At 40.9% G+C, this 11,475-nt stretch overlaps 1 pseudogene; it reads right to left on the reverse strand.

The window, feature by feature from the left end:
* Nucleotides 1-10,328: 10,328 nt before the first annotated feature.
* On the reverse strand, nt 10,329-11,231 carry LOC127185148 (voltage-dependent anion-selective channel protein 1-like; annotated as a pseudogene).
* Nucleotides 11,232-11,475: the final 244 nt, after the last annotated feature.

The following is an 11,475-nucleotide window of genomic DNA, read 5'->3' on the forward strand; positions in this document are numbered from 1 at the left end:
TTTTTAAAAATTTATTTATTTATTTATTTGTGTGTGTGTGTGTGTGTGTGTGTGTGTGTGTGTGTGTGTGTGTATTGCCTGCATGTATGTGCATTATATGCGTGCGTTGCCTGTGGAGACCAGAAGACAGTGTTATAACCTCTGGAACTAGAGTTCAACAGTTGAGAGCTGCTGTGTGGGTGCTGGAAAACAAACCCAGATCCTCTGGAAAGTACCCAGTGCTCTTAACCACTGAGCCATAGTTCTAGGCCATTGTGAGCCTACCTTTCAATAGTGATTGCTTTTGAAGACAATATTTTAATTGCAAGGAAGTACTGTGTACTAAGCATGATGCTCCAACAGGTAGGCTAGAAAAAGAAAACAACACCTCAATCCTTTAACAACTTAGTCCCTCTTGAACAGGGCAAACACTCCTTCTGAAATAGTAAGGGAAATTTTTAAAAATTTAATTGATAAATAAAATTTTAAAATAAATACATTTATTAATTGTTGATCTTAGAGCCTGAGCTGTTATTGTTCTGTTCAGGACATTGTTTCCTGTGCAAATGAGCTCAAAGCTCCTCCCTACTTTTTCTTCTAACAGAATTAGTATGACTGGTTTTATGTTGAGGTCTTTAATCCACTTGGATTTGAGTTTTGTGCAGGGTGATAAATATGGATCTACTTGCATTTTTCTACATGTAGACATTCAGTTAGACCAGCACCATTTGCTGAAGATACTATCTTTTTTTCCATCATATGGTTTTGGCTTCTTTGTCAAAATCAAGTGTCCATAGGTGTGTGGGTTTGTTTGTGAGTCTTCTATTTGATTCCATTGATCAACCAGCCTATTTATATGCCAGTATCATGCTGTTTTTTTATTACTATTGATCTATAGTATAGCTTGAGATCAAGGATGGAGATACATCTAGAAGATATTTTACTGTATAGGATTGTCTTAGCTATTTTGGGTTTTTTGTTTTCCATCTAAAGTCGAGAATTGATCTTTCAAGGTTGGTAAAGAATTGTCTTGGAATTTTGATGGGGATTGCATAGAATCTGTAGATTGCTTTTGGTAAGATGGTTATTTTTACTGTTTTAATTCTACCAATCCATGAGCATGGGAGAGCTTTCCATCTTATGATATCCTCTTCAATTAATTTCTTCAGAGACTTGATGTTTTTTCATACAAGTCTTTCATTTTCTTGGTTAGTGCTACACCAAGATACTTTATTTATTTATTTTTGTGAATGTGTGGCTATTGTGAAAGGTGTAGTTTCCCTAATTTATTTCTCAGCCTATTTGTCATTTGTATACAGGAAAGCTACTGATTTTTTTTTGAGTTGATTTGTATCGAGCCACTTTGCTGAAGTTGTTTATCAGCTGTAGGGGTTCCTTGGTAGAACTTTTGGGGTCACTTGTGTATACCATCAGATCATCTGAGACTAGTGATATTTTGAATTCTTTATTTTCAATTTGTATCCCTTTCATCTTCTTTAGTTGTCTTATTGCTGTAGCTAGGACTTCAAGTACTGTATTGAAGAGATATGGAGAGAGTTGACAGCCTTGTGTCACTGATTTTAGTGGACTTAATTTAAGTTTCTCCCCATTTAGTTGGATGTTGACAATAGGCTTGTTGTATGTTGCCTTTCCTATGTTTAAGTAAGTGCTTTGTATCCATGATCTCTCCAGGACTTTTAACATGAATGGGTATTGGATTTTTTCAAATGCTTTTTAGGCGTCTGAGGAGATGATCATGTGTTTTTTTTTTTTTTCTTTTAGTTTGTTTATATGATGGATTATATTGTTGGATTTTCATATGTTCAACTATCCCTCATGAAACTTAAAAGCTTCTGTAAAGCAAAGGACACTGTCAACAGGACAAAATGACAGTCTACAGACTGGGAAAATATCTTCACTAACCCTACATCTGACCGAGGGCTAATATACAAAATATATAAAGAACTTAAGAAATTAAACACCAACAAACCAAATAATCCCAATTAACAATGGGGTACAGAACTAAACAGAGAATCATCAACAGAGGAAAATCAAATGGCTGAGAAACACTTAAAGAAATGCTCAACACCCCTAGTCATCAGAGAAATGCAAATCAAAACAAGGCTAAGATTCCATCTTATACTTGTCAGAATGGCTAAAATAAAAAACTCAAGTGATAACACATGCTAGTGTGGATGTGGAGAAAAGGGAAACACTCCTCCATTGCTGGTGGGAGTGCAAACTTGTACAAGCACTTTTGAAATCAATCTGGTGCTTTCTCAGAAACCTGGGAATGATTCTAGCTCAAGACTTAGGCATATCACTCGTGGGCATAAGCCCAAAAGATGCTACACCATACAACAAGGACGTTTGCTCATCTATGTTCATAGCACCTTTATTCATAATAGCCAGAATCTGGAAGCAACCTAGATGTTCCTCAACTGAAGAATGGATAAAGGAACTCTGGTACATTTACACAATAGAGTACTACTCAGCTATTAAAAACAAGGAAATCTTGAAATTTGCAGGTAAATGGATGGAACTAGAAAAGATCATCCTGAGTGAGGTAACCCAGACCCAGAAAGACACACATGGTATATACTCACTTATAAGTGGATATTAGCCACATAATACAGGATAACTACACTATAATACTCAGACCTAAAGCTAAACAACAAGGAGGACCCTAGGGAGGATGCTTAATTCTCATTCAGAATGGCAAATAGCATAGACACCGGAAGCAATTGAGGAGAAGGAACAGGATGGGAGTCTACCATAGAGGTCCTCTGAAAAATTTCCACCCAGCAGGGTATCCATGCAGATGCTGAGACTCACAGCCAAAGTTTGGGATGGAGTGCAGGGAGTTTTATGGAAGGGTTAGGGAATAGAAGGACCTGGAGGAGACAAGAGCTCTACAAGGAGACCAATGGAGCCAACAAATCCTTGTGGTGCTGCAGAGACTGATGCACCAACCAAGGACTATACATAGTGAGGACCTAGACCGCCCTGCTCAGATGCAGTAGCTACGCAGCACAGTTTCTTTGTGGGTCCCATACTATGGAGAGTAGGGGCTACTCCTGACATGGACTCTGGTGCCCACTCCTTGATCACTTTCCCCTGGTGGGGTTGCCTTGCCAGGCCACAGAGGAAGAGGATATAAGGAGTCCAGATGAGACTTGATAGGCTGAGATCAGATGATAGGGGAGGAAGGCTTCCCCTTTCTGAAGACTAGGAGAGGTGGTGAGTGAAGATGAGGGAGGGGGTGGGACCTGGAGGCAACGAGGGATATAAAGTGAACAAATTAAAGAGACTAAAAGGGAAATATATATAATATATATGTATATGCATTTAACCAGTAGCATAAATTCCAATAAAAAATGATGTGAAAAAACAGCAGTATAACTCCTTTAAAGACTACAATTTCTATAGTAATTGCTTCTAATGAATTACATTAAATCCCAAAGAACATAAAATAATAAGAGAATACAGTTTGTATTGATTTTCAAATGAGGAAGTCAATATTATTATTGAAAGTTAATATTACTTGAAAGTCAATACAAGATATGAAAAATAATTCAATAAAGCAACAGAAATAGTGGAGATAAACCAAAATGAAATACTGGAAATGAAAAATACAGTAGTATGTCAAATGAAAAGGTCCATGGAAAACTGAACCAATAGAGTGGATAAACAAAAGACCAGAATATCTGAACTTCAAGGCAAAGTGGCAGAATTGGAAGAAAAACAAAGGTAAAATACTGATAAAATACCTGATGCTTTTTAATATATACAGGCAGTATATTAAAGACCAAATTGAAGGTACTCATAGACAAAGAAGTGGAAGAACTTCATTCTAAAGACACAGAGTGCTTTCAACAAAATCAAAGCAAAAAATAACAACCAAATTAGGAAAAGAGCTGTTATTTCAAATACAGGAAGCAAGACCAGAAAAAACTTCTCCTTGTCATATTATTATTAAACCAATAAACACAACAAAGAAAAATATTATATTAAAAACAGCAAGAAAGAAGCACCAAATCACAAATAAAGGCAGATCTATCAGAATCACAGCAAAATTTTCCATTGAAAGTTTATTTTTAATTTTTAAATATTCATTTTAATTTTTATTTGTGTGTGTCTCTGTCTCTCTGTGTCTGTCTGTCTGTCTGTCTGTCTGTCTCTCTCTCTCTCTCTCTCTCTCTCTCTCTGTGTGTGTGTGTATGTGTGTGTATGCATATACCCACAGAGGCCATATGAGGGTAACAGATCATCTGAAGTTGGCATTACAGGCAATTTAAAGCCACCTGATGTGGTGATGGGAACTAAACTTGGATCCTATGGAAGAACAGAAAGTACTTTTGATCACTGAGCCACCTGTAAAGCTCCTCAACAGAAACTTTAAAATTCAGAAGAACTTGGAATAATGTATTTTAAGTTGCAAAAGACACCAACTGCCAACTATTGTATACAGTGACATGATTTGCCATAACTGAAAGAGAAAGAAAACCTTCCATGATTAAAGAAATGCTAAAGCAATTCATGGATGGTAAGCCAGCTCCACACAAGTTACTTCAATGAATTTCTCAGATTAAAGAACATGACACATCCACAATGTCACAGGAAAGAATGAACCATGTTAGAAAACTACTTGAGGGGCTGGGGAGATGGCTCAGAGTTTAACAGTACTGGCTGCTCTTCCTGAGGACCTGGATAAAATTCTCAAAACCTACATGGCAGCTCACACCTGTCTGTTCGTACAGTTCTAGGGGAACCTATACCCTCACACAGACATGAGTGCAGACAAAACACCATTGCAATAAAATAAAATAAAAATATTTTAAAAAAGAAAAATACTCAAGCAAGAGAGGAATGTAAAAGCACAAAACACTATAAGATCAACAAAATGACAGGATTAACACTCTTCAGTTATTGGTGGTCTCAACTCCTTAGTCAAAAGACATAGATTAGTAGACTAAATTCAAGAAACAAAGGATTCATTTATTTGTTGCCTCAAGGAAACACACCTCACTATGAAAGACAGATACTACAGATACTATGAAAATATGGAAAGATGTATTCCAAGAAAATGGAACTGTGGAAAAAAGGTGTTATCCTAATACTTTAAAAAATAAGGCTTCAGTTGCCGGGCGTGGTAGCGCACGCCTTTAATCCCAGCACTCGGGAGGCAGAGGCAGGCGGATCGCTGTGAGTTCGAGGCCAGCCTGGTCTACAAAGTGAGTCCAGGATGGCCAAGGCTACACAGAGAAACCCTGTCTCGAAAAACCAAGAAAAAAAATAGGCTTCAAGAACTTTATGACAGGCAGATTTGGGTCCTGGGGTCCTCCTCAAACTAAGGCACCAGCCAAGGAGAATATAGGCAGTAAGCTTCGAACCCCTACCAAGACCTAGCCGATGAACATGATACACTCCACCGTTGAGTGGAGAGGGAGATCTGACTCTCACACGAACTCTGGTGCCCCTTTTCTGACCATGTCCCCCGGATGGGGAGACCTGGTGGCACTCAGAGGAAGGATAGCTAGTTACCAAGAAGAGACTTGATATTCTGAGAGCATATATAGGGGGAGGGGGTCTCCCTCAGACACAGACATAGGGGAGGGGAGAAGGAGAGAAATGGGAGGGAGGGAAGAATGGGAGGAAACAGGGGAAGGGCTAACAATTGAGATGTAATATGAATAAATTAATAAAAAATAGGCTTCAAACAAAAACAGTCAGAAGAGATAAGGAATTTCATAGTGATTGAGGGAACAATTCATCAAAATTACCCACAATTCTAAACATTTCTGAAAACATGGTTATGACTATGCTCCATTTGATAAAACACATCTTAGTAGATGTAAACTCATAAATTAATGCTAACAGGATAGTATTGGGTGAACTGGTACTCCACTCTCACCAACCGACAGAACATCCTGACAAAAAACAGTGAAATATCAGAATAAAATAATATACTAAACCAAATGAATTTAACATACATCTATAGAACATTCCACTCAAACACTGCAGAATAAACATTTTTCTCAACACATTATGAAACCTTCTCTGAAACAGATCATATATTAGGACACAAGCAAGTTTTAACAACTATGGGGGAGCTTGTTATAATAGATGATAAAGAAATGACATGCAACAGATCTGGTATGAAAGTAGAATTTTTTGTGGGAAGGGAAGAGAAAAGGGGAGAGAAAGTAGAGGGTGCCCCATGACAGACAGATAGAGGGAGAGAGAGAATCCAGAAGAGACCAGAGTATGCAGGATGGCTGGTGGTTCTTTTATCCGGCTCCCCTGGGAATAGAGGCAGGTGATGACCTCAGAGGTTGCAGGTTGCTAGGCAACCTATAAGCAGGCTGGTGGGAGCACAGAATATTCCTACATTCCTCCCATTTCCTTTAATTAAATAATGAGGAGCTAGGAAGGAAGGAAGGGGTGGTGAGTAGGGAATGAGGACCTTGGGTACTATAGAGCAGGTGATTGAAAGTCTTGTTGGGTATAGTAGTCTGGGGTGGCATCTGTGGTCTCTTAGTGTCTGCATGACTTCTGTCCAGGCCCTTCTGGCTTTCATAGTCTCTATCGAGAAGTCAAGTGTAATTCTGATAGGTTTGCCTTTTTATGTGACGTGGCCTTTTTTTTTTCTCTTACAGCTTTTACTATTCTTTCTTTCTTCTGCACATTTAGTGCTTTGATTATTATGTGGCAGGAGAATTTCTTTTCTGGTCCAACCTATTTGGAGTTCTTATATATTTACGGGCATTTCTTTCTTTGGGTTAGGGAAGTTTTCTTCCATGATTTTGTTGAAAATGTTTTCTGGGCCTTGCAGTTGGGAGTCTTCTTTTTCTTCTATCCCTATGATTCTTAGATTTGGTCTTTTCATAGTGTCCCAGATTTCTTGGATGGTCTGTGTCAGGAGCTTTTTAGATTTAACATTTTCTTTGACTGTTGTATCTATTTTTTCAGTCATATCTTCTACCCCTGATATTCTTTCTTCCATCTCTTGAATTTTGTTGGCGATGCTTGTGTCTGTAGAGCCTGTTCTCTTCTATGGGGTTTCCATTTCCAGGATTGTCTCAGATTGTGTTTAGGTCTTCAATCCTTTTATTCATTTCCTTCTCATGTTTGATTGTAGTTTCCAGTCTTTCACTAATTTCTTTAAGCATTTTGTTCAATTCTTTCATCTCTTTCTTTGTGTATTCCTGTTCTAGTTTCCAGGATTTATTTTCCTCCTTTAAGGCCTCTATCATTTTCATAACCTTAGATTTGAAATTTTTCTCTTGTGCGTCGGATGTGATAGTACCTCCTGGGCTTGTTCTGGTTTCTGGTGGTGTCCAATGGTCCTGGGAATTGCTGCTTGTGTTCTTAGGCTCACCTCTTCCCATTGTGATGTCTCTGGGGTTATCAGGTTTGGTGGTCTCTGATGATCTGTGAGTTTAGGGGTATGTGTAGCCAATGGAGCTTTGGTCTGTACCCAAGTCACCACCTCTGGGTTCAGTCTTTGCTTACTTGCTGTTTATGACTCAAGAGGGTCTGGATGCTGAGGAGCAGGCAGAAAGATATTTGGGCAGAGATATGTGCCCAGCGGGCCTCTCAGGGTGGAGGACAATAGGGCTTTGGTCTGCACCCATGTCCCCTCCTCTGGGTTCCTTCTCTGTCTGCTGTTTCTATCCTAGGAGGGTCTGGCTGCTGGGGAGCAGGCAGAAAGATAACCTATTAGAGAACTCCTCCAGTGGCCTGTCAGCCTCCTGGGGTAGAAGGCAATGGGAATTTGGTCCAGCGCTCAAGTCCCTCCTTCTATTTTTGCTCTCTGCTTGCTAGCTGTTTCTACCCTAGGAGGGTCTGACTGCTGGAAAGCAGACAGAAAGATATCTGAGCAGGGAGCTACTCCAGTGGCCTGGCCGGCTACCTCTGGACAAGGGACAACAGGACTTTGGACCCACGCCCAATTCACCTCCTCTGGCTCAGTCTCTGCTTGTTCCTCTGTTTCTGACTTAGGTGGGTCTGGCTGCTAGCAAGAAGGCAGAAAGATATCTGAGCATAGAAGTACTCCAGTGGCCAGGCAGCCTCCTCCAGGCAGAGGGGATTTTGGTCAGGCACCTTATTTACCTCCTTTAGGTTCGTTCTCTGCTTGCTAGCTGTTTCTGACCTGGATCCAGGGGCTGGCTGCTGGATAGCAGGTAGAAAGGTATTGGAGCAGAAAGCTGCCCTGGTGGCCCTGCCAGATTGCTCAGGTGGAGGAGTGTGGACACTGATATTTTGTAGTCTCCAGTTCAGTTGGATACCCGGAGAGCATGGGTACCGAGTGCTTGCAGGGGAGTAGCTAAACTTAGGAAACTGCACATCCACTTGCACGGACCCAGGGACTTTTCTGTGAATTATCCAGGTGAGGCAGAGGTCAGACCCACATGTGCTCCACACAGTGTGCACCCTCTCTTACCTGGGAAACACAAGCACTGGTGCTTTGTCAGTCTCAGTTTGTTCCTTAGGTCACTGTGCAGTCACTGCTGTCCCCGTGATCAGACACAGTGTAAGATCAGTGCAGCCATCTGGGATCACCCTCTCCCAAAAAGTACTTTATTGATACAAAAAAATTTGAAGTTGGTTTTCAATGCAAAAAATAAAAAATAAAAAGATGCCATAAGTATATACTGGAGAAAAGATGGTCTCTTTAGCAAATGGTGCCTGGAAAACTGAATATACACATATAGAATAAAAGTAGAGCCTCAGCTCTCACTCAGAAATCAACAACCCCATCTGGATCAAAGACCTGAACAGAAAATTTGAAACTCTGAATCTGGTAGAGGAAGAATGGAAAATATTTTAAGGTGTAGGCATAGGCAAGGAATTACTAATTATGGACACGAGCAGCTTAGGAAATCACATTATCAGTCAACAAGTGGAACTTTATGAAATTAAAAAGCTTCTGTAGAACAAGAGTGAAGAGACAGCCTCCAGAATAGGACTTAATCTTTGCTAGCTACAATATTGACAGTACTAATATCTGGAATATGTAAACACTGAAGTGCAAACACTGAACAACGAGAAAATAATCCAATAATAATGGGTTCACAAACCATTTGCAAAAGGTGATTACATACGGCCAATAAACACAGTAAGAAATATTAAAAATATTCAGCATTACCAACCGCCAGAGAAATGTGGATAAAAGCTACATTGAGAGTGTATGTAACTCTAATCAAAATGTCAGTCATTTGAAAAAGCAACACATGATGTTGAGGATGTGGACAAGAGGAAAAACTGCACACTGCAGATGTGAATGTGAGCTAGCCCAACCTTTCTGGAACTAAGTGAGGAAGTTTCTCAGACATTTACTCAAAAGATTTGAGGTCAACATGTCACCTGCACATCACTGTTTATTGGAATGCTCTTCACAATAGCTATGTTACGGAGTAAATCTGGGTATATAAAAACAAATACATAAATAAGTAATTTTTTAAATGAAAAAAGAAAACTAAAAGTTTTTTCTCAATATTTCATTCAAGTTTTATTTTAAGTAATGTTAATTATAGCATTTGAAAGGGAGGAGCTAATTCCACACAAAATGGAAGACTCTATAATGTACCCATTAAGCTGCTAAGAAGTAAGAGTGGTGAGGCTACAACAGAAGTCAGTTTAGATCCCTAGTGTTGTCAGGGTGTGACCGCAATCACCTGCCCAGCTCAGGGCTGGAAAAACTGGAAGCTATTTCATACTCTGGTGCAATGGCAAAAAAAAAAAAAAAACGGGGGGGGGGGTAAGAGGGGAAGGGTTGAAAAATAGAAGAAAGAAAGAAAGAAAGAAAGAAAGAAACAAAAAGAAAACTACACCATAACACAGGGAAGTATTAAGTCCTGAATGGCTTCCTCTGTCATGCCCAGCTACTCTGCCCTAAAATGGCACAGAAGAAACAGCTAACCATACCCTGAGAACTACTTTTGGTGTAAACCAGGTAACTGATGGGCTAGGATGGGAACAGAGCATTACAATCTGCTAAAGTGTCCCTGTCACAGAGGTGTGTGCATGCTTCCCAGCAGTTAGGATTGGGACACCAGGGTCACTCAGGAAATCACAATTTCATCTGGAGACTGGATACAGATTTACAAAGGGCCCGCACATTCCCAGCTTCCACTTGCAGCCTGGCATCTCTAGAGGGGCTCCTCCCCAACCCACGCCTACAGCCAAAAGGAGCCTTTCTGGAATGGGGTTTCTGCTTACCTCTGAAGTGGTAAACACCTTGAAGCCGAATCATCCTTAGCATGGAGGTCTAACGTGGTGTTTATCAGTTCTTGCATCCCCAACATACAACATTAAAAGATACACTAAACTATGAAGGTAGCTATGCTGCAAAATAGTTAAAATTAACGATTGTACAATATTCATTTATGCTTGAAATCCCAGTCCTAGACCAAGCTTGCGGCCACCCGCGTTGACGTTCTTGCCATCCAGCAGAGCTGACAGCGTCAGTCTGATACCTGGCTTCAGGGTCTGAGTGTACCCTAAGCCAATCAGGCTAGAGTTGTTCACTTTGGACGAAAAGCAGGCGTCAGGGTCGACCTGATACTTGGCTGCTATTCCAAAGCGAGTGTTACTGTTTCCTGCTGTCCAGGCGAGATAGACAGCAGTCTCCAACTTCTTGTTCACCTTCTGATAAATGGGGCCATCAAACTCTGTCCCGTCGCTCACATTAATATGAATCTGGAATTTGTCCATCTTCTAGCCAACTGTGAAGTTGCTCTGGGTCACTCAGGACTTGGAGGTCTCAAAATTCGTCTGGTAGCCAGCCAGCCAGCCCTCACAGTCAAGCACCAGAGCACCCCGGATCGAGGGCCCAGCGATGTTAAAGTCTATGCCACAGCCTAGGTTGATATGCTCCCTCTTGTACCCTGTCTTGATTTTAGCATTCTTTTTCCCAGTGTTAGGCGAGAAGGACGAGTCAAAGGTCAGCTTCAGTCCGCGCGCAAGCTGGTCTTCCACGGTGATCTCGGTGCCCAGGGTGTTGTCTGTGTTCCACTTCTCCGTAAACGTTAGTCCGTACTCAGTCCACCTGCACTTGGGTTCCAGGCTGCCGTTCACTTTGGTGGTCTCTGTGTCGGCAGAGCCCGAGCTGGTAAATTCCAATCCATTCTCGGACTTCGTTTTCAAATCAAGTTTTATTAAGCCAAAGCCGTAGCCCTTGGTAAAGACATCCTGGCCGACTTGCCGAGATCAGCTTATGTGGGAGGCACAGCCATGTTCTCAGAGGCGGTGAAGGCGGTGGGGGGGGGGGAGGTGCGGCCAGGAGCCTGGGAGCCCCAGATAAAGGTTTTTTTTTCTTTTAAGGAGTCAGGTGAGAACAATAACCGGTTTGCCAGTATCTGAGGTAGAAACAGTACAATCCCTTGGTGATTCCATGGCTTATCTCCAGAGAATGGCCCTTCCTTAAAATGAGCTACCTGTTTATTTCCTAATCAAGGAGCACTTGTCTGGGATGCTAAAATCACCTTGGAT

The sequence above is a fragment of the Acomys russatus genome, chromosome X (assembly GCF_903995435.1).
Source record: "Acomys russatus chromosome X, mAcoRus1.1, whole genome shotgun sequence".
In the NCBI taxonomy this organism is placed as follows: Eukaryota; Metazoa; Chordata; class Mammalia; order Rodentia; family Muridae; genus Acomys; species Acomys russatus.